This window comes from Lithobates pipiens, unplaced genomic scaffold, assembly GCF_037356315.1.
Source record: "Lithobates pipiens isolate NorthernLeopardFrog02 unplaced genomic scaffold, aLitPip1_a1.2 Scaffold_13, whole genome shotgun sequence".
Classification (NCBI taxonomy): domain Eukaryota; kingdom Metazoa; phylum Chordata; class Amphibia; order Anura; family Ranidae; genus Lithobates; species Lithobates pipiens.
The window spans coordinates 237,339,725-237,364,675 of NW_027507718.1; the positions used below are offsets into that span (position 1 = coordinate 237,339,725).

At 41.5% G+C, this 24,951-nt stretch overlaps 1 protein-coding gene across 3 annotated transcripts in view; it reads right to left on the reverse strand.

Moving 5' to 3' along the window:
• ARHGAP24 (Rho GTPase activating protein 24) overlaps window positions 1-24,951 on the reverse strand; it is a 725,763-nt gene that overhangs the window by 326,783 nt on the left and 374,029 nt on the right. Inside the window, exon 1 of one of the 3 annotated variants that reach the window (XM_077476408.1) lies at window positions 19,413-19,556. The exons of the other annotated variants lie outside the window; for them this stretch is intronic. The gene's annotated coding sequence lies outside the window, so the exon portion shown is untranslated. Of the gene's footprint in view, window positions 1-19,412; window positions 19,557-24,951 lie in introns of those variants that run through there. 3 annotated transcript variants of the gene reach the window in all.

Consider the following 24,951-nt stretch of genomic DNA (forward strand, 5'->3'; position numbering starts at 1 on the left):
AACATGCCTCTCAGCAAATAACTGGGGGCGTCTACTTTCCAAAATGGGGTCATGGGGGGGGGTGTGCTATATTGGCATTTTATGGCCTTCAAAACTGTGAGGAGTGAATTTAAAAATGTACGGGCTTAGAAATCCTGAAGGTGGTGCTTGCTTTTGGGGGTCCTGTACGTGGCTAGGCTCTCAAAAAGTCTCACATACTCAGGGGAAGCAGCAGAATGTATTTTGGGGTGTAATTCCACATATAACCATGGCATGTCTGAGCAAAATATCATTTAGTGACAACTTTGTGTCATTTGGGCTTAAATGTATGACTACAATTGAGTTTATTGGATTTTTTTATAATAAAAAAGTAGAAAATATTTTTTTTCAAAATGTCTTTTTCCGTTTATATCGCAAAAAATAAAAATCGAACAGGCAATCAAATACCATCAAAAGAAAGCTCCATTTGTGGGGAAAAAATTATGCAAATTCCGTTTGGGTACAGCATTGCATGACTGCGAATTAAAATTAAAGTAACGCATTGTCAAATTGTAAAAAGTTCTCTGGTCATTGAGCAGCCAAATCTTCTGGGGCTGAAGTGATTAAACTAATACTATGTTGAAGCACCTTTTAATTGTATTACAGCACTCAGTATTTTTGAGTATGAATCAGTCGTATGAGTATGAATCAGCATGGTACATATTGAATATTTGCCCAATGTTCTTTGCAAAAACACTCCATATTTGTAAGATTGCAAGGGTATCTTTTGTGTACAGCCCTCTTAAGAACGAACACCCCACAGATTTTCAATTGGATTCAGGTCTGAGCTCTGGCTGGGCCATTCCAAAACTTGAATCTTCTTCTGGTGAAGCCATTCCTTTGTTGATTTGGGTGTATGCTTTGGCTTGTTGTCACGCTGAAAGATAAAGTGCCTCTTCATGTTCAGCTTTTTAGCAGAAGCCTGAAGGTTTTTTGCCAATATTGACTGGTATTTGGAACTGTTCGTAATTCCCTCTACCTTGACTAATGCCCCATATACACGATCGGAAATTCCGCCAGCAAAAGTCAGATGAGAGCTTTTAGTCAGAAAATGCGATCGTGTGTATGCTACATCAGACTTTTGTTGGCGGAATTTCGCCCAGCAAAAGATTGAGAGCAGGCTCTCAATTTTTCGGTCTGAAAAAGTTCCGATCGGGAATTCCGATCGTCTGTAAAAATACCAACGCGCAAAATTCCTACGCATGCTCGGAAAAAATTCGATGCATGCTCAGAAGCATTGAACTTCATTTTATCAGCTCGTTGTAGTGTTGTACGTCACTGCGTTCTTGATGGTAAAAAGTTCAGAGAACTTTTGTGTGACCATGTGTATGCAAGCCAAGCTTGAGCGGAATTCCATCGGAAAAACCATCCAAGTTTTTTCCGACGGAAACTCCGCTTGTGTGTACGTGGCATGAAACAATTCCAGCTGAAGACAGCCCCAAAGCATGATGCTGCCACCACCATGCTTCACTGTGGGTATTGTGTTCTTTTTGTGATGTGAAGTGTTGTTTTTGCACCAAACATATCTTTTGGAATTATGGCCAAAAAGTTCAACCTTGGTTTCATCAAACCACAACACATTTTCCCACATGCTTTTGGGAGACTTCAGATGGGTTTTTGCAATATTTAGCTGGGTATGGATGTTTTTCTTCATAAGAAAAGGCCCGTCTTGCCACACTACCCCATAGCCCAGACATATGAAGAATACGGAGGTGAGTGACTTTTACGGGGGTGCCAAACTGACACAAGAGAAGTAGAATTTATTCCTCTACCTCCTTATAACATCATGGTTGTTTTTCTCCATGCTACCACCATCTCTGAGGTTGGGAAGCAGGGTGGGAGATCATTTATACTTATGGCCACCCAGGTCCATTCATGGTACCTTTTTAAACTGGTTGTTTGCATTGCATTCACTGCCCTCTTCTCATTGCAATGGGAAGAGAAGATATTCATCTCTACTCCTCATCACAGCTACATAAACAACTGCACAGTGGAGATAAGCCCAAATAGTCCCTATCACAGCTTTTCTTGGTTTCATAATTTGACACATAAAACAGCCCATAGATGAGTCTTTTTTTTTTTTTTCAACCAGCGGGTTGAATGAAAAAAACTGTCTTAATTCCCCCATCCACACATTCAAAGTAGATGAGGGAATTCTCCCTGCTGACTTTCTGACAGCGGGGAGACTTCTACACTGCCAGAATGCACTTATCAGTGCCGCTGGCTATAGCCTGTGGTGTTGATCGAGTAGGGAAATCTGACAGGCTGGTTATAAAGAAGTAAAATGGTAGATTGACTTCTGTACAACCTCCCTGCCCATACATGGATCAAAATTTGGCTGGTCCCTGCTGAACTAGCCACATTTCAATCCATATATGGCTAGCTCAAGTATGTTTTCTGCAAGTACAAAGAATACCTGTTGCCTTTGTTAGGAATGCAGTGTCCTTGGCGATTTCTGGAAATGGAATTGATATATCAAACAATGTTATCTTCGTCTAAGCTATCTTCTGTAGATTATAAATCCCCCTGCCTCCTCCATGTAATGGAGAGGAAGAGAAGGGGAGATGTGTGTGGTCCAAACCAGGAAAACATGCTAGTGTGACAATCCTCCATAGATATAGAGGTGTGAGTGAATGATAACAAAAGCTGGCCATACAAGAGTCGAAATCAGGACAATTCAGCAAGTACTGGCCATATTTAGATTAATGTATGGGCATCCTAGCTGTAGAAAAGTCAACCTACCCATGGACTTCTGTACTACCAGCTTGTTGGGTTTTTCCCAATCAATCAGTACTGCAGGCGATAGCCGGAAGCACCAATCATTGTATTCTGATGGCAGGGAAGGCTCCCCACCATCAGAACACAATAGCATGGTGGGAGGATTTCCCCATCTGCATCAAATTGTGGATGGGAGAATCAAATTATTTTTTTCATTCAACCTACTAACTGAATGAAACAAAAAAAATTATGAATACACGGGCTGCCAAAGAAAAGAAGGCCTGAAAAAATAAAAATGTATTATTATAAGAACTGTGTAGTAGAATTTGTAAAGGCACACAGTATATTTCAGATCAACAAATTGCCTATGATGCTATTCATCTTAATTATTAAAGTGAGCGATTATGGCTATTAATATTCTGTGAACTTTCTACAAACATTCATTACCAATGAATTATACATGATCAGCTAATGAGGAAGCATAAACATTTCTTATGAAACATAGATCTCATGATCCTGCTGAATAATGCAGTAAACTATCAGTACGTTAAGGCATGCATCATTTACATTTTTACATTCCAGCAAACTAGTCAAAGGACTTTGTCAATAACTTATTTAAATGACATTTTACAAGCTTACAACACATTTCTTTGACTTAAGCATGTCATGGGGACTCTAGCAAGGATGCTTTGGACCGATCGTTTAACCCTTCACTAGGCTATCCATAGCTTAACCACTTCAGCTCTGGATGGCCAGGAAATGTTGGCTATTCGGTACTGCAATACTTTAACTGGAAATTGCGGAGCCATGCAACACTGTACGCAAATTACATTTATGTAACTTTTTCCACACGCAATCTCATTTAAAACTGCTTGCAGCTGTAATGTTTTGTCGGATTCCGGCAATATAGATAAAAATCATTGAAAATAATGACATGGGGACCTGGGTACTGCCCCAGTGGGCATGTATTAATGCAAAAAAGTTATTTAAAACTGCTCACTGCTCACGGATGTAATAAATTGTTGGGTCTCGGCAATACAGAAATCATTGAAAAAAACAGCATGGGTTTCCCCCCCAGTCCATTACCAGGCCCTTTAAGTCTGGTATAAATATTAAGGGGAACCCCTCATCATTTGGGGTTCCCCCAAAATCCACAACAGGCCCTTCAGGTCTGGTATGAATATTAAGGGGAACCCTGTGCCAATTTAAAAAAAAATGGTGTAGAGGTCCCCCAAAATACATACCAGGCCCTTCAGGTCTGGTATTGATTTTGAGGGGAACCCTGCACCAAAATAAAAAAAAGAGCGCCCCCCTCCTCTACTGTACCAGGCCACATGCCCTCAACATGGGGAGGATGCTTTGGGGTCCCCCCAAAACACCTTGTCCCCATGTTGATGGGGAAAAGGGCCTCATTCCCACAACCCTTGACTGGTGGTTGTGGGGGTCTGCGGGCAGGGGGCTTATTGGAATTTGGAAGCCCTCTTTAACAAGGGGATCCCCAGATATATAACAGCTGTCATCACGGAGAGGATTCAGTCAGCCAGAGCCTCCCATGGAGGCGGAGTTGTTGCGTTTTTTTTTCTCGGTCCGTCAGCGCTGTAATCGTAGATGAATGGACATCGCAGGACAGTTTTTTTTTCTTTACTAAAGGAGTAGAATCGTCTACTGTCATTTTTAACATTTTGACACTTTTTTGGTGAATGAGTAGGGGTACAATGTACCTGATACCCATTCACAGACCTGAAAGGCCTGGTATGGATTTTGGGGGAACCCCTATGCCATTTAAAAAAAATACCAGACGTTAAGGGCCTGTTATGGATTTTGGGGGGACCTCCACATATTTGTTAAAAAATGTTGGTAAGGGTTTCCCCTTAATATTCAGATGCAAAGGGCCTGGTAATGGACTGGGGGGGGGGGGGGGGGCAAGCCATTTTTTTCAATGATTTTTATCTGTATTACTGGGATCCAACAATTCATTACAGCCCCGAGCAATTTTATATGACTTTTTTTTTCCGTTAGAAGTATCATTTTGCTGTTGTACTGTTCTAAACATGGGAAAAGTGTGCTACTTTATAGGCATGCTAAGGATACCCCCCAGGCATGATATTTAAAGGAATATTTCATTTTTATTGTTTCACCTTAAGCTTAAAATCACTGCTCCTGAAAAAACAGCCATATTTAAAACTTTTTATTTGCATTGATACATGTCCCCTGGGGCAGGACACAGGTCCCCATACATTTTTTATGACAATAATTTGCATATAAGCCTTTAAAATGAGCACTTTTGGTTTTTCATGTTAGTGTCCCATAGACTTTAACGGTATTCTGTGGCTTTCGAATTTGCAGCGAACATGGTCGTAAACAGTGCCTGGTAATTGTTCTGTGATGTCTGTAGAAGCCTTCATCAAGTTTCTATAAAAACATTCAGAGCCTATTATTTATCACAGTCTGGACTCCAGATCCCAACCTTGAAAGCAGAGAATCACTGAGGTTTTTTTTTTTTTTTAGTTTGCGAGCTATTTGACTTTACCTTATGGCTTTGAAAGAAAATTATCACCAAGTGTTGCTAGGAATAAAAAAAATATGGTATAACAATCTGTACTTTTGACTGGCCATACCCCAATATATGATAATATCATCCCAAAGTGTCACTACAAGCAAAACTTTTTATTTTAGTTTTGAATAGAGAGGAGGGGGATTATACCTCTTTTCAAGTTTGATTACTGTCTGCGCCCCCATACATCAAAACTGAAAGTAAAAGACATTCACAAATTCCCAAATTTTGGGTTGACACCAGAACAGGAGTAGAGGGGAAATCTTCCAATCAATACAATAGTTTTGGTGATCCTGGTGACACCAAGGGATTCCCTCACTTCACAATGGGACACAGATGGCAACAAAGAAAACTGGCGGGGTATCCAAAATGAAGAAAAAAGTTTTGCCTTTCGTAACACTTTAAGGAACTATAGATACATTATCGAGCTGTGCCAACTTTAGCCTAATATTTATTTTCATGACCGCATTTTACATGCTTGCTGTACCTATTTTTATAGCTACAGATGTAGATCCTTTCTATCGGGCTATATTACTTTTGTTCAGTTACTTATTAATCAAACATCTCTGTATAACTGTGAGCTATATCACAGAGATATCCACTGAGCATACCGTATGTACTCAGTCTTCCAGATTAAATTACACTGGGCTATTGCTGAACTTTGGCAATGGATGTACTGTGCATAAATGTAATAAACCCTTTAAAAAAAATATATATATATATATATATATATATATATATATATATATATATATATATATATATATATATATATATACAAATAAAATTCAAAGTACTAACAATAATTTACAAAGCTATCCACAACTCTGCCCCCAGCTACATCACTAACCTAAATACCCAAAATACCAACCAAGACGCTCTCTGCGGTCATCCCAAGACCTCCTGCTCTGTAGCTCCCTTGTCACCTCCTCCCTTGCTCGCCTCTGGGATTTCTCCAGAGCTTCTCCCATCCTTTGGAACTCCCTACCCCAATCTGTCTGACTGTCCCCTAATCTATCCATCTTTAGGCGATCCCTGAAAACCCTTCTCTTCAAAGAAGCCTATCCTGCTTCTAACTAACACTGTTTTACTTCCTCCATCAGCTCACCCCCCACAGCTATTATCTTTTGTATCAATTGACACTTACTTTTTAGATTGTAAGCTCTAACGAGCAGGGCCCTCTGATTCCTCTTGTACCAAATTGTAATGTAGCTGTAATGTCAGCCCTCGTGTTGTAAAGCGCTGCGCAAACTGTTGGCGCTATATAAAACCTGTATAATATATATATATATATATATATATATATATATATATATATATATATATATATATATACTGGGCATGATTCAACCATAAAGATTGAGGGCATGTTGTGGCAGAGGGGGTGAAGTGGGGGGACAGCACTGGCAGGAGATCAGTATGGAAGCCACCAGAGTTGCAATTTTGTTTATTTAACCACTTCAGGACTGCCGTATTGCCAATGTACGTGAACACAATGGCACAGGCAGGCACAATCACGTAGATGTACGTGCCTGCCTTCCAGCGGGTGGGGGGTCAGATCGGACCCCCTCCCGTTGGATACGACGGTCCGGTTCGCTCCAGGAGCGCTCCGTGATGAGGGGATGGCCGTTGGTTTTCGGCCACCCCCTCTGGATCGCTCCTGGCCAATGAGAAGCTTCCTCCCACTGTGTATTGTTTACACAGGAAGGAGGAAGTGATGTCATTCTCCTCGGGGCGGTCTTTTTGACCGGACTACGAGGAGAAGACTAATAGTAAGTGTGCACCAACACTACACTGACATGTAGGTACACACAGGCACACAAAACCCCCCCCCCCCCCGATCCCCCCCCCCCGATCGCCCCCCGATCCCCCCCCCCCGCCCCCCCTCCCCCCCCCAGTCACAGTGTCACTGATTGCATTGATCATTTCTTTACTGATCAATGCATTCAGTGTCAGTTGTGACAGTAAAAACTGTCAGGACAGTTAGTGTTAGGTCCAGGGTAGCCCCCTATCACCCCCCAATAAAGATTTAACCCCCTGATTGCCCCTAGAGTTAACCCTTTCACCCCCTTTTGCCAGTGTCACTAAGCGATCATTTTTCTGATCGCTGCATGTGTCGCTAGGTAGCTAGTTATTTTTTTAGGTTCACCGCCAGGTTTTTATATCGCTAGGTACCCCGATATACTACCCAATAATGGTTTTAACCCCCTGATTGCCGCTAGTTAACCCTTTCACCCCCTTTTGCCAGTGTCACTAAGCGATCGTTTTTCTGATCGCTGCATAAGTGTCGCTAGTGTCGCTAGGTAGCTAGTTATTTTTTTAGGTTCACCGCCAGGTTTTTATATCGCTAGGTACCCCGATATACTACCCAATAATGGTTTTAACCCCCTGATTTCCGCTAGTTAACCCTTTCACCCCTTTTGCCAGTGTCACTAAGCGATCGTTTTTCTGATCGCTGCATTAGTGTCGCTACAGTCACTAGGTAGCTAGTTATTTTTTTAGGTACACCGCCAGGTTTTTATAGCGCTAGGTACCCCGATATACTACCCAATAATGGTTTTAACCCCCTGATTTCCGCTAGTTAACCCTTTCACCCCTTTTGCCAGTGTCACTAAGCGATCGTTTTTCTGATCGCTGCATTAGTGTCGCTACAGTCGCTAGGTAGCTAGTTATTTTTTTAGGTTCACCGCCAGGTTTTTATAGCGCTAGGTACCCCGATATACTACCCAATAATGGTTTTAACCCCCTGATTGCTGCTAGTTAACCCTTTCACCCCCTTTCACCAGCGATCACAGTATAAGTGTCACTGGTGACGCTGGTTAGCCAGTTAGTTATTTAGGTTCCCCGTCAGGTTTTTATATAGCGCCAGGGACCCCCATATACTACCTAATAAAAATTTGAACCCCCTGATTGCCCCTAGTTAACCCTTTCACCACTGATCACCATATAAGTGTTACGGGTGACTCTGGTTAGTTTGTTTTTTATAGCATCAGGGCACCCACCATTTATTACCCAATAAAGGTTTAACCCCCTGATCACCCGGCGGGTGATATCAATTAGGTTTTAGGGTCAGGGTCTGCGTCGCCCCAGGCAGCGCTAGGTTAGTGCCAGTACCGCTAACACCCACACGCAAAGCATAAACCTCCCGTAGTGGTATAGAATCTGAACAGATCAATATCTGATCTGATCAGATCTATACTAGCGTCCCCAGCAGTTTAGGGTTCCAAAAAAACACATTGTTAGCGGGATCAGCCCAGATACCTGCTAGCACCTGCGTTTTGCCCCTCTGCCCAGCCCACCCAAGTGCAGTATCGATCGATCACTGTCACTTACAAAACACTAAACACATAACTGCAGCGATCGCAGAGTCAGGCCTGATCCCTGCCATCGCTAACAGGTTTTTTGGTAGCATTTTATATTTAAATCCGGAAGGCAGTGCTTGGTTTTCGGGGTCCCGTACGTGGCTAGGCTCCCAAAAAGTCCCCCACATGTGGTATCCCCGTACTCGGGAGAAGCAGCAGAATTTATTTTGGGGTGTAATTTGACTTCTGCCCATAGCATGTGTGAGCAATATATCATTTAGTGACAACTTTGTGCAAAAAAAAAAAAAGTTTGTAATATTCCCGCAACTTTTGGCAAAATATAAAATATTCCATGGACTCAACATGCCTCTCAGTAAATAGCTTGGGGTGTCTACTTTCCAAAATGGGGTCATTTGGGGGGGTTTTGTGCTATTTTGGCATTTTATGGCCTTCGAAACTGTGATAGGTAGTGAGGAGTTAAATCAAAAATTTGCACCCTTAGGCCGCGTACACACGCGCGGACTGTTCGCCCAACTTTGTCCGTCAAACAGTTTCGGCAAACAGTCCGCTCAAAATTAGCATGGACGGACATGGCCACACACGACGAACGAACAGTTTGCTGAAACCGTGCGCGATGACGTGAACGGCACGTACGACGGGACGAAAAATACGACGTCCTATACACTGCATTATAACTTTCGGCGTGAAAATCCTTTCTGAGCATGCGCGCAACTTTGTTTGACGAACAAGCCTACACACGAGCGGACTGTTCGCTGAAACAAGGTTTCAGCGGACAGTTTTACGGAATTTCCGAAAAACCTTGTCCGTCAAACTGTCCGCTGAAACTGTCCGCTGAAAGCCCACACACAAGCGGACTGTCCGCCCAAACACTGTTCAGCGGACAAAGTTGGGCGAACAGTCCGCCCGTGTGTACGCGGCCTTAGAAATCCTGAAGGTGGTGATTGGTTTTCGGGGTGCCGTACGCAGCTAGACTCCCAAAAAGTCCCACATATGTGGTATCCCCGTACTCAGGAGAAGCAGCAGAATGTATTTTGGGGTGTCATTTCACATATGCCCATAGCATGTGTGAGCAATATATCATTTAGTGACAACTTTGTGCAAAAAAAAAAAAGTTTGTAATATTCCCGCAACTTGTGGCAAAATATAAAATATTCCATGGACTCAACATGCCTCTCAGTAAATAGCTTGGGGTGTCTACTTTCCAAAATGGGGTCATTTTGGGGGGTTTTGTGCTATTTTGGCATTTTATGGCCTTCGAAACTGTGATAGGTAGTGAGGAGTTAAATCAAAAATTTGCACCCTTAGAAATCCTGAAGGTGGTGATTGGTTTTCGGGGTGCCGTGCGCGACTAGACTCCCAAAAAGTCCCACACATGTGGTATCCCCATACTCGGGAGAAGTAGCGGAATATATTTTGGGGTGCAATTCCACATATAACCATGGCATGTGTGAGCAATATATCATTTTTTTTGTCATTATTCAATCCCTTAGGACAAAAAAAATAAATATTCAATGGGCTCAACATACCCATCAGCAATTTCCTTGGGGTGTCTACTTTCCAAAATGGGGTCATTTGGGGGGGATTTGTACTGCCCTGCCATTTTAGCACCTCAAGAAATGAGATCGGCAGTCATAAATTAAATGCTGTGTAAATTCCAGAAAATGTACTCTAGTTTGTAGACGCTATAACTTTTGCGCAAACCAAAAAATATACGCTTATTGACATTTTTTTTACTAAAGACATGTGGCTGAATAAATTTTGCCCTCAATGTATGACTAAAATTTAGTTTATTCGATTTTTCTTATAACAAAAAGAAGAAAATATCTTTTTTTTTCAAAATTTTCGCTCTTTTTCCATTTATATTGCAAAAAAAAAAAATCGCAGAGGCAATCAAATACCATCAAAAGAAAGCTCTATTTGTGGGAAGAAAAGGACGCAAATTTCGTTTGGGTGCAATATTGCATGACCGCGCAATTACCAGTTAAAGCAGCGCAGTGCGAAATTGCAAAAAGACCTCTGGTCCTTAAGGTGTTTATTGGTCCGGAGCTGAAGTGGTTAAAAGTTGCTGGGGCTTTGATTTTTTTAAAACATGTTGAGAGTTGGGTTTAAAGTTGAAATCTTTGCATGGCTCATTCCTATTTTGATTTTAATGTTGCATTTCAGTATTTAACTCCTAAAAGGGTGCATCTGTAAAATCTGACTACATAGAGCATGACTGACGAGTGGTTTAGTAGGGCAGAAGATGACCCAGACCATAAAAACTGACACTGGTAGACACTGATGCTCCATGGTAGAGTCCCATGTCTTGCCCTTTGTACTTGTACTGTTTTTGAGTTTCAATTAGGTAGCGGAAAAAATCAAATAAAATCAATAAAGCAACTCAGATGCCCAGGGAGGATGACATGAACATGAGCTGAATTTAAAGGAAGCCAGCAACACAGAACATTTCTGTAATTTTTTTTTTCTGTTGTTGTAGAATGATATAAAGAGTAGGAAAAAAAATCTGTCCTTTTTAGATTTACTGCATGTGACAAAGTTTTCATTTTACTGTCTTTTAACGGTGTTATTGGCCATGTTATCCACAATGCGGTGCACCTGGGCACAATCATATTTTATTGTATTGCTGTTAGAACTGCAAAGCAATAAATTGCAGAGCTGTCAGCAGCATTACTACACTCTTTACACAGCGAATATGATAGAAATGTATTTTTTTGATCTAATGTCTTTATACACTGAGATCAAAGCTGATACAAAATATTACACGATGAACATATGTTTCCGCTTAGAAACAACACAAAAGGCTGCAAAACATTTGTACACGGTTGATCATTTCTCTTTATTATATTTCTTTAAGAGAATACAATAATCAGTCACATCAGAAGAACTGACGTCTACACTTAGTTATTCATATACTTAAATTGTGACAATGCACTTGGAAATGGTTCTAAACAGATCGTTTTTTTTTTGGAGAAATTATTGTGCACAGTTATAGACTTCCTCAAATCAAAGTATTTAAATTGTAGCTGAAGCCAAAACGTATTTAGTTTAGTTACTGTAGATTGCTGTCTTTGTCCCCAGTGGGAAGATTAATCTTTCTCCATTCATTCTGTATTTATTTATACTGGGGCAGAAAGTTATGGGAATTCCAAAATTTTACAGAAACAGAGGTGAAATCTTGTGCGGCACCTGTCCCAGGAACAACTTAGGAGGGATTTACTTGTTTTATTGAAAAAGGCTGATAGTTCCCAAATGGAACAATTCATTTAAGTGTTGGAAGTAAAATACGTGTTGGTGCAGTTCCAGAAACGTATCGATGTTCCTTTAATTCAAGTTTTATTGCTTGTGGACTAACTGACCGTATTGATTTTTTAGCATGTATGTTAAGAGATTTGTATACTTTAAATAAGATCGATAAAACTCCACAATATGGTCATTTATGATGAAGCTGAACATTGCTAGGTTACCGACTTAAAGGGGAAGTATGGGATTGTAAGAAAAACAAATACTGATACTCAGCCCTATGGCTGAAGCATCTCTGCAATGCTGCAACTGTCCCCTGATGGCTTTAAGGCAGGGAACTGAGTGATCACATGATTGCCGAGAGCGGGTACTGTCAATCCCCGCTCTCTGCTCTGCCCCTCCAGTGCTCTCTGGAGAGCTGGGATGAAGTTTGGAGGGAGCGACTGGCTAAGGCTCTCAGTGGCAAAATGAGAGGCAGAGTCAGATGCCGCTCATGCATCTGGGTGAATCTGGAGCGGTTCTGTGAGGTCAGCTGACACCAGGGGTCACAGTAGAGCAAAAGCACTTCTATGACCCAGAAGAGAAGTATTTGGCCATACAGTACTTTCCTTTTAATACGTGGGTTTCTCCATGGAAATTATATCGTGTACATGCTTGCACCTTCTGCAGTCTGGCTTACAGTATTCCACACAAGAACGCTCTTTTGTGCATGCAGCATCAAAAATCAACAAGTTTAAAGCTGAAGTTTAGCTAAAAAAAATAATCCTTACACATGTAGTCACATCATTCATCTATTTAAATCCTCTAGAAATCTTCACTGCACCTGTTCTTTCCTGTCTCTGAACTTCTAGCAATGCAATGGTTAATAGCTTCAGGTCTTCAGAACAGCAATACAGATGGTCAGATGGGGACACACCTCCTCCTTCCTCCGCCTTCACTTAGAAAAGTTATTTCATTGATTACACTGTGTATCATGATCTGTGAACAGGGAGGAACATCCTGTGACTAGTAAGACTCTCCCACATTTACAGATCTTGTTACAAGCAACGTAATCAATGATAAGAACTCTTTTACCTGGTGCGGGTGAAAGGAGAGGGTATGTCCCCATCAGATCATCTGTACTGCTGTTCTGTCTGAAGGTCCAACAGTGTTAACCATTGTAGTGCTGGCAGTTCAGAGACAGGAAGGGGACAGGCAACCCTGCAGCAAAGATTTCCCCAGTATCCAAATGCCTGCACAATGTGGGACATAGTTCCTTACAAGCAGTGCCGGGACAAGGTCATCTTGTGCCCAGGGCGAAGATGGCAAACTGCAACCCCCCCCCCCGGGTATAAAGAAAGAGTCAGTGTAGTTTTATTGACTGCCTGGTTGGTTCCTCCTATCACACTCACTGCACGGCCCGGCAGCTCACTATGGTCCTCTCTCCTCCAGCCTCCTGGTCAGCCTCTTGTTGACATCACGCCTCGCTAGGACTCAAAAGCGCCTGTCAGGCGGAGATTATTCTGCGGCTTCACCCTTTTCTTGTGCCAGGTTAAAAAGTGCACTCAGCACAACTTTACAAGCAGGCACAGCTCTGCAGTGTTGTAGGGGCAGCCGGCGGTAGTCACAGTCACTTGTTGCCCAGAAAGTTTTAGCAGCACACTGCCAGCACTGCGCCCCCCCTCCCCCTTCCTACAATAAATTGCTTTGCCCAGGGCATTCTCCCCTTACGCCACAACCCCCCCCCCCCACCCCCGCGTACGGGCACTGATTACATTTTGTTTTTAAACTTCAGCCTTAAGTAGGACGTATCTAGGCAGAAAGTTCTCATTGTCCTTGTATGCCCTTCAGTATTTTGTTGTCTGAATCCTGATTGCAGTCCTAGTTATGAACCTAGTCAGTTTTCTGTCTATATAATAAAATGTTCAGTCACTTGATTCTGTCTTTTGCTATAGTTTCAGCTTTGCCAGGATGCTAAGAAACAAATAGGAGAACACTGGCCTCTTGTGTTTCTGTTCATTTGTGTCTTTTTTATTTGTATGTGTGTTTTGTTTTGTTTGTATGTGTGAACAGAGTGCTCAGTCTCACTAAGGTGCAGCCAGCATCATGCAAAGCAGTGATCTCTATGAAAAATTGAATAGGATCCATACTGTTGAAGAGCATTTTTATTAGGTGTGCCTGAATGTCATGTACTCCAACCTTTGCATGTTTATAGACTTCGCTATTGCCTGAAGTTTTGGTTGCCTAGAAGTTCATCAGCCACTTGTCAGTGAGGCAAAAACCCAGTGCTGTCACCATAAGTATGTGTGGCCTGTATTAGTGTATAAATAAATGTAGTAGTGTATAAATAAATGTAAAATAACATTTTAAAATGTATTAAAACATAGACAGTGTCAGTAGGGCAGTGGATGACGGCAGTCGTTTTTTATTTTTATTATTTTATTTTTGTATTATTTTTTACAATTTTATTTTTATATTATTTTTTTCACTTTTTTAGGAGCCCCTTTGGGGGGCTTTGGTAAAATATCAGCAGGGGGAATCTGCGCCACACAGTGTGATTAGGGCATGCCCAGGCACACCCCCTGTCACCTACAAATGTCACATAATGAAATTCAAACTTACCCAAACTTTAGAAAGACTGGGCACATCTTAAAGTGACTGTAAAGGCTTTTTTTTTTTTATAACAAACATATACTTACCTCCACTGTGCAGCTAGTTTTGCACAGAGTGGCCCTGAACTTGCTCTTCTGGGGTCCCCTGGCGGCTCTCGCAGCTCCTCCCCACATCAGATAACCCCCTAGTAGTTGCGCTTCCTCGAGGGGGTTACATTGCGGGCACGCTCCCAAATTCAGCATTTGCATCTATAGACACAGAATGCCGGACTCTGCCCCGCCCCCTGGCGCCCACGTCATTGGATTTGATTGACAGCAACGGGAGCCAATGGCTGCGCTGCTATCAATCTATCCAATCAAGAGACGGGAGCCCGTGGAGAAAAAGACCGCCGACTGAAGAAGGGGTTCAGGTAAGTAAAACAGGGGGATTGGGGGCCGGTGACTGCCAGGTGTTTTTTCCCCTTCATGCATAGGATGCATGAAGGTGAAAAAACACAAACTTTTAACACCCCTTTAATCCCTTTGCATTGGCACCTCCTGACCCTTTAAGATGTCTCAGATGTCAGGAGGCAGGGTGGATTTTATGATCATGTGACTGCCGTGACTGGCTGTCACAGCAATCACATGAGCTGAAAGCTCCCAATTGCAGGACACGATCGAGAGCTTGCCATTAGCCGCTGGTAACTGTAGCGGGAGTGCATAGGGCGTGTGCTCTCAGCTCAGCTGTGTCTGCTAACTGGTATGCAAATATGTGGGCGCTCAGCGCCAAGGTCCACTCGCCGAGAGAGCTTCTTATTTGTGTACTGTCGGTGCCCAGCTGGCCACACACTGTTTGAATCTTGACCAGTTACTGACAAACTGGCCAAACTTCAATTAGTGGGAAGCCTTGTCAGCACCTATACCTAGATTAAAAAATCTAAGGATCCAGGTGCTGTTTGGGTATTATGGCAGTCACCATTGTATCTGTATGTCTGTATATTGTCTGTATATTGACTTGCAGTATTTTTAGAACAATATGGAAAGCATACACAGTTTTAATAAAAATGTCATAAGTGATTCACATTGACAACCAGTTTAAGAAGTAATATGCTTTTTGACATAGTAACTCTGGAGAATGATGAGAACTGTCCCCGGGCGATTCAAAGAAAGTCGTTTTTCTTACACTGCCATGCGTCATCCAATGTCAAAAATACTTCACGTAGAGTATCTGAAAACATTCCATTTATTGCAGCGTGTCTTCTATATATGCAGCAATAAAATACAATGTTTTCAGAGATTATCTTCCATAAAAATAATTAAAAGTGATTTGTCATGATTTAAATTGAAACTCAGCCTTTCCTAATCACTTATCTCTTTTAGTGTTCTCCCTGTGCCTGTGTGGGTTTCCTCCAGGCACTCCGGTTTCCTCCCACACTCCAAAGTAGGTAGGTTAATTGGCTCCTGTCTAAATTGGCCCTAGTATGTGTATGGATGAATGAGAGTTAGGGATCTTAGATTGTAAGCTCCTTGAGGGCAGGGGCTGATGTGAATGTATAATATATATATGTAAAGTGCTGTGTAAATTAACAGCGCATATAAGTACCTGTTATTAAAAAAATACATTTAGGGCTTCTCAAACCACCACTTCCTACCAGCTAGGCTGGATTTACATGATTTATGGACAACTGTTCCCGTTTCCATTGTGAAATTTACAAAACTCTCTATTCTCGACTTCTATAACTAGCTCATCATAGCAAAGGCAGCTCAGATGGAAGTAGTTGTACCAATTAAAACAAGTAGCAGTCAATAGTAGAGCCAAGAAGATAGCGTTTGCACCTGTTTTCAGAGACAATTTATCTGAAAGGGAGATAAATCTGTAGTTGTGTTGAGCAATTCCATTACAGTTTGTTCACATCATTGTGCTGCAGTAATGCACATTACATGCTCTAGTGTGCTGTGATGCCATTTATTCTGAATTGTATCCCAATTTACCTGCGTTGCAGAATTGTAAGGCAACACACTGCTGTGGGCTTGTGGTGAACTATAGTACACTGCTGAAAAGGCTGCATGCACGAGTTTTAGTCTGTTGTGGTGCATTAGCCAGCCCATTCGAAAAAAGTGGTTGTCCTAATGCAACACAACATGATGAACATCAAAAAGTGAGATAGGGTGTTCACACCATCCTGCAGTGGACCAGGATGGTGTGAATGGGCCCTTAACCACTAGGCGATCAGCCGCCGCAGTTATACTGTGGCAGGTTGGCTCTCTGGGGCAAATCATCGTAGCTATATGTCGGCCACTTTAAGACCACAAGGGGGAGCGCGTATGTGCCCACGCTGGGGTGGTCGCAATTTAATAATACATTACAAGGTGATTGTTTACGATCACTTTAACCCCTTGTTGCCGCCTCTCCATGGCTCTTTAAGTGAGCGTTAATGCTGGGAGGCTAAGGCAGCTTCCTGATCACACAATCTCTGCTATTGGCTGGAACCGTGGTCACATGATTGGGAGCCTGTCCTGCTAACTGCTGGTCAAAAACAGTGACTGGGAGCTGACAGTGACAGCTCAGCCAGTGTGCTAGGAGCGCACCGTGAGTGTGCTTTTAGCACAGCTTCCAGATACCCTGTGTTAGCTTAGAACGTATTTCAACAAATCATTTCAGTTGTTATCATAGGGTATATTTTGCATAATAATACTGTAACATACTTAACTGTAAGTTCTCATGAGCAGGGGCCTCCTAAACCTCTTGCATTGATTATTGTAACTGTACTGTCTCCCTTTGTATTGAAAAGGATAAATAAATCATGTATAATAGTAGTAGTAGTAGTAGTAGTAGTAATAATAATAATAATAATAATAATAATAATAATAATAATAATAATAATTCTGTATATGCTATATGACAGGTCTAGGCACCGAATACACATAGTAGACTAATGGAGCTTAAAAGATAAGTTCACTTTTTTATTTTTCTAAATTCCAGTCCCCCATGTACCAATATAGCATTAATGTACTTTTTTTGCAAAAATATCAAAGCTTTCCATTAAATATACAGACTCTTACTTTACTTGTCCTCATAAATGTTTCCAAACGTATCCATTAGTTTTGCCTTACTTCCTGGTCAGACTTTAGGTCATGACACAGGAAGGAGTTGACCAGCTGACCTCATTAACACACAACCTGCATCATCCACCCTAATACTTCCCACCCATTTCCAGCTGCAAATTTTTTAAATTAAATACAATCAATCAATGATGCACTTACTTCACTGCCCTCATTGATGTTTGTACAATCAGATTGTATAGTACATGGCCATCTTTATACACCTAAAATTACTAGTTGTGCTTTCAGTGCTATTAATTTCTAACGGCACACCAAACACAGAAGCAAACACACATATTGCCATGTGAAGAAACGAGTGACAGATTCTGCAAAAAAACGCAACCCACAAAATGCCAAAATGTCCAATAAGGCACATGTAGTGCAGCAAATTGAAATCAACAGGCTGTCCTATGCGTGTCAAAGTAAAAAAGAGTCACAAAATGTGCATTCCCACTATGCAAGATGTGAATGGGGCCTGAAAGTGAAATTGGTACGTTAACACAAGGACAATGAGGCGCCATTCACATCTGTGTGTTTTCTTGCATTTCAGAAATGCGCTGCACCAATAATCACATTTAAAAACGCTCTAAGCTCCGCTCGAAAACAAAAGTCCTGAAGCTTCTTTGAGGCAATTGTTGCCTGTAGGACAGCCCATTCAGGTGGATGGCCTGCCCTATATGTGATTAGTGAAAATGCTCCAAAATGCCTCCCACCTCGCAAACCCCCCCCCCCCAAAAAAAAACGCATGTGGGAATGTGAGCTGCTGCTATGCAGAGATGTGAATGGTGTTTGACAGCTTAGTGTTTCTGTCCACTGCCTATAGTATGTACTTGTATAAAGATGGCCATACATCATGCAATCTGATTGTATATTGTGTATTTAATGGGAAGGGTGAGCACTGATTGATTGCATTTTATTTAAAAACTGTGCAGCTCAGAGTGGGTGGGTAGGTAGGGGGGTAGATGTAAGTTGTGTGCTAATGAGGTCAGCTGGTTAACTCCTTCCTGTGTCATGACCTATAGTCTGACCAGGAAGTAAGGCAAAACTAATGACCTATAGTCTGACCAGGAAGTAAGGCAAAACTAATGGCTATGTTTGGAAACATTGATGAGGACAAGTGAAGTAAGTGTCTGTAGATTTAATAAAAAGCTTTGATATTTTTGCAAAAAAAGTACATCAATGCTATATTGGTACACAGGGGGGCTAGAATTTAGGGGAATTTTTTAAGAAACAAGTTGTTGTTTTTTTTGTTTTGTTTTTTAGCTATGGGACCTGTTATTGTTAGTAAAGACTTTCAAGCATAATTGGAAATCTCAGTAACCAGTCAAGGGGTTTTTCTTTCTTTCCCAACTGAATAAAACAATGTCTCGCCAATTTAACAAATGGACCCAATTAAAATAAAAATGTATAGTACGTTCGATGGTGCACTTCATAAGTGTAAGTCCAAAGGCAGAATATTTCTTATTTTTCACAGCAAGCAATTATGTTTCTCCATTACATTCTCCCTTCCAGAAACATAAAAAGAAAACAATATAGTGTCTTGCTCTGAACAACAAGAAATATTTTACTTTCATGCACTTTTACTGGCTATCAGTTTCTCTGCGTTAATGTAAAGACCAGGTCTCATTTTTTTCAGCGAGTTACCTAAATGCTTAATTAGGAGAAAATTTTATTTAACAGCCTTAAAGCATTGAGTTTTCTGACCAAATTATCATCAAGATGCCACAAGGATAAATTTGCTTTACAATGAAAATGACGGCTTGCTTCTGAATAAACAACCCAAGGTTCTGTTTCTAATTATGTGAAAGTCATCTTGATATTTTTAGATAATACAGCAATAAACAGCAAATCTTTTTGCACACAGACACTCGGTGACATATAACTTACATGCAATCAGCTGGGAGCTAAAGAGATATCCTTATTCCTGCAAAGAGCCTGCGGAGTCCATATAACGTGAGCCTGCAGAGGGCAGTGTTGCTGTGTCGTTCATAAGCTGACCATTTACGTGTTACTGTTTAGCAGCAATAAAAATACAGATACCTTGATAAAAATAAAAAAGGGAAAGTTCTCCTTCTGTACAGTGCAAAATGCTGGAAAAGAAGGGTTAGCAATAGCCAACGGTGTTCAGCTAACAATGCTATCACAGTGGGCGGTGTCATTAAGATGATTGTGCTCACAGCCAATATTCCTCTATTCAGCTGTTATCATTCATGAAGCAATGTATCCACATAGACATTCATGGTATGGCTAACATATGTTTACAGCTGTGGCAAGGGCCACATTGTACTGAGCAGCACCCTGTCACTCAACCAGCCCTAAATATACCATTCTTATTAGTTTAGAGGGTTATAGGTGAAAGCTTTGACAAACTGCAACTAATAATAATTTTTTTCTGCTTATAACAATCTTAGTAGCCTAAAATCTAACAGAATATTTGGAAAACATTTATTTTCTATTAGATTACTTATGGGTCTAGTCATGAGAAATTTGCATAGCTTTTGGTCCAGTGAATTTGCATATTCATTCAGACTGCGCAAATTGGGCAAAAATTAAGGGGTCTTTAGGCTTTAGCAAAATATCACATTGTAAGTGCTTGATTGAGCTGAGGAACAAAGTAAATACATACATCGTTAAAACAAGAGATACAATGCAACAATTCTAAGGAATGCTAGAGAAAATTAGCTAATAAAAGTAACCATAGTATATGCAGCCGTGCTGCCCATAATGCAGGGCGAACAGGTGCCGCTCCCCTATCTATGCACCTGGCCCCTAATCTACATACGGGGTGCCGGACGCATAGATTCAAATGGGTTTTTTTTTTTTTTTTTAGAAGTACATGATTAAAGCCTAATGCCGCATACACACGATCGGAAATTCTCGTCGGAAAAAGCTCTGATGGTTTTCTCGAAGGAATTCCGACGGAATTCGGCTCAAGCTGTCTTGCCTACACACGGTCACATCAAATTCCGATCATTTATAACGTGATGACGTACAACACGTATGACGTGACTAGAAAAAGGAAGTTCAATAGCCAGTAGCCAATAGCTTCTGTCTCGTAGTTGAATCTGAGCATGCATGATTTTTGGCGTGTCGGAATTGCATACACATGATCGGAATTACCGATAGAAAGTTTTTCCGTCAGGAAAATTGAGAACATGCTATAAATTTTTGGCTGGAGGAAATTCGGACAGCTAAATTCAGATGGAGCATACACACGGTTGCATTTTCCGATGAAAAGCTCTCATCAGCCTTTTTCTGGCCGGAATTCCGATCGTGTGTATGCGGCATTAGGCTCTAATTGGCTACAAAAAAGGGTGGGCTCGGGGTGCCCTCCTCAGCCCCCTAACACTTACCTGTGGTCCCTCTCTGTCCAGCAATGTCCACGAGTGTGTCAGCCATCCAGGACACTCCTCCTGATTGGAGGAGACACAGCAGTGGCGCCATTGGCTCCCACGGCTGTCAATCAAAGTTAGACTGCCAATTGGGGCGAGAGGGGGCAGGACTCCGTGTCTGAATGGACACAGGGAGCTGTGACTCGGCTCCAGTGCCCACATAGGAAGTTGTTGACTGTGGGGGCAGGGGACAGGAGGGAGGGGCCCGAGAAGAGGAGGATCCAGGCTGCTCTGTGCAAAACCAACTGCACAGAGGACGTATAAGTATAATGTGTTTGTTCTTTTTTTTTAAACAAGACTTTACAATCACTTTAATCTTCCATTATGGACAGCAAATTTTCCTTTAACTTCCTGTGGGGTCTCCAGGAGAGAAAGTAAAGGAAAATCAACCCAGTGAGACAAAGACAGCAAAACATAAACTGGCAAGAGTATGAATTCCACCCTACTCTAAAGAAATAAACTTTTGACTGTAAATATACTCTCTGTCATGATTTTTATTGGTCCCATTATTTCAGTCAGTAGTCATCTGAGGTCGGGTTCACACTGGTACAACAAACGCTCTGACATTGGGAGCTCATGTCACAAGATGTGTGAAAATCAATGTTTCCCTATGAGAGCCGTCTTAACTGGTCCGAAACAAGTCAGTCTGAAAATGCTCCTTGTACTACTTTGGTCCAACTTTGATCCTACTTCAGTAAAAAGTAAAATTATTGAGATAACCAGTGAGAGAGTAAGCATAAACAGCTGCTACATACGAATGTGACAAAAATTCATAGAATAGAGGAATACGGAGATGTAACGCTAAAAAATGAAAACAGTGATGGTGAGGCACTGACAACTCAAATCAAAACCATTCTGAGCCCCATTAGTGAATAAATGAAAAACAAGTCCCAGGTGGGTCAATCCCAACAGAAGGCGAGATCCACACCAGCAGAATGGTTGTTCTCATTTGGAAACAGATGGTAGGTAGAGTGAATACAAAATCCAAGCAGATATGACATCCAATGTAAGATAAGATTAAATACTCTTAACGGAAACAATGGACCTGGATGTCAGCGACACCAGGTCAATCAGGCATGGATAACAAGGTCATCAGATCAGCCTGACTTCTAAACTACAGAGGTGCGAAGGAGCAGTGGCAACTTGTGGGTTCTTCTTTTGGGAAGAGGCAAACAAACAACACCACCCCGGTGCTCCGGCACTTACCCACTCATGTGGCGGGGCTATGGGGCCCTCTCCTTGAGTGTGAGGCGGGCAGAGGCGGCTCTGGTGTCCGCTCCCCATGCTTCCTCCACCGTGTGTCTCCTCTTCTGCCAAAGTGCTAGACATCCACTAGGGTCGCCTAACACTTTGTTTGGCCAATCGGGAAACAGGTTTTACGACCTACCTCCTGATTGACAGGGAGGAATTTTAGTGTGAAAATAGTGAACATTCATTTGCTATCGTCACACAACTGGGTGGGCATGGAGCACAATGCTCTGTGTTCTGAGGCCATCCTTTTTTGAAGCCTATTAAAGCCACTGGCTCTAATCAGGTGCTTAAAAAAAACACCCACTCCGCATTGGAATCCATAGTCCTGTACCCTGATATGTAGATCAGGAGGCCAGACGCATGGATAGGGGAGGCGACCTCCCTGTGCCCTTTATGGGTGGGCCACCACTGCCAAGGAGGAGATTTAGGAGACGGGGTCAGTACAGAAATCACTGCTTTCCAGCAGAAAGGTATCATGAAAATATCCATAGAAAGTGAATTAAACAGCAGGGTATAAGCTGCAAAATATGAAGAGAATTCAGGAAGTTGTGGAAAGAGAGGGCCAGCAGACAGGCAGCACTCACAACATGAAAGGAGATCAGAATTCCCATCTAAGAAAGTTGTCACAGAAACTGTTGTCCCCATTGGAGGATTTCCCTCACCTCTTGCTCATGAAAGGAGATTTTTCAAGTAAGATTATATTGGACTGTCAAATATAACTATCCTATGTATTGATATTACAATGCTGATGTTATAAAGTGGAAGTGTATGCTGTGACCATAAACTCCAGCAATTTGCTAAATTCACAACTCAATATGTACTATAAAAAATAAATAAATGTGTGTTTTTGTATGTGGTACTAGAAGAAAAAATAAAGTTCTATAAAGTGCTGAACCAGTAAAAAGAAATTAAAATTGTCCCACAGTATGTAATTTCTGTTTATAACCCTCCCACCTACAAAATGTGGTTAGAACTTTTCAGTGCAGACACTACTTACAGCGGAACTAAACTCTCTTGATCAAGCCGTTGTAAACCTCAAACATGAAATATGAGCAAAGAAAATCCTTCTGTGCTGTGTACTGTGTCTCTATCCAAAGCACCTAGTGTGATATCTGTCTGCTTCCTTGTACCTTTGTTATCTGCATGACTCATTTCTGATAGCCTTTTCTGTAGGAGGATTTGTTTCATCTCTGTGTATCACCTGATGCCCGTTACTTACTGGGTATATGTAAGGGTTTACAACCACTTTAAAGTGGTTGTAAACCCTCCCCCACAACTTTGTCCCATGTAAATCAGCATAAAAAACCCTAATGAACACTGCTTGTAGATATCTCCTTACTTGCTTAGTATTGTTGTAATCCCTTTTGTTATTTACAATGATGTTACTGAGCATGCCCAGATCTCCCCTGATGTATGACACACTCTCTAGGTGCTTATCTATCTGTTATCAGGACTTCCTATGGCACAACACTGAAATCCCAGGAGGCTGCAGAAATATTCAGAGCTTCCGCCTACACACCATGTAACCATGTGACATCACATGCAGTGTAAACCTGGTCATTACTGCAGTCTTATCAGTTGAAGCTGATAAAACTGAAGGCAAACATAAGACAGAGTAAATACTATGAAATAAAACAAGTCAGCTATGAACAGGGAAGCAGGGTTGCCATAGAAACATTGGATTGAGAAGGAGGCTTGGTTAAAAGTACAGGAAGTGCTCAATGTAAGGGCGGAAATACACTCCACTGTGGACTCAGAAAACAATACTAGATGGCGCTGCCTAACCCCTGGAAACAAGTTTTTTAAAGTTTCTTTAAACAGTAAGTAATATGCGATTTGGGCTGGATTACAGTGGCTACAGTTCGATAATTACTTATTATAATGGACTTAATGAAAAGAGAGTGGAAGAGTTTACTTCCTCTTTAACAACTTTTAATCCTTATGCTGCTAGCATTAGTAAATAGACAAAAATATCTATTGTATTTACTTGCTTTAAACTTTTTTTCCCTTTTATTTCTGGTTTCTGGCCTTGGCCAAAATTATGGGCATTCTTTTTCTTTCATCTTGAGGAGGGGGAGAGGTTTACTCAGCTAAGTACACCCTCCTGCCTGCATGCCTGAGCTAAGGGTGGATGAATTCAGGGAAGTAAATGCTACATTAATCATCTGCCCCTGCTCAAGTTGGCTGCAGCTAGAAATGCTAGAATGGTGTTTTTTAGAGTGATTTTTGAACAAAATAAAAAATGGACACATGGATGGGTGGGGAAATTTGCTTTGAATATTAAAAATTAATTAAATAGAGTTTTCCGTTTGTGGTGCTTAGATACAGTTCAATTCTGCTTTAAGATAATAATACAAATAAATCAATGGCATATAACATGATGCTTTGTACCATTTTTTTAAATTTTTAACTGACTGCAATCTTTTTCTTTTTGAATCAAGAAAAAGTTTTATTAAAGATTTAAAGGATTACAAGTATTCATCAAACAAGCTTGAAGGCCAGAACGTGTGAGCCCCTGTATATTTTTACTCACTTTTTTATGCACCAATAAAGAAGCAACAAGGACTTTTGTTGTTGCTGGTGTTCTGTCGAGAAGTGCCCCCCACCGAATAGTGCCCGCGCATGCACAGGACAGAGCCGCACTTCAGCTGATTTGCCGATCAGCTGGAGTGAAGTGACCAGACCAGACCATTTCACGGCCACAACTGAAACCTATACAAACAGTGGGGGGAGACCGTAGTTCTCACATTGTGCCTCGCTGTTGCGGGCGGCTTTACAGTGTG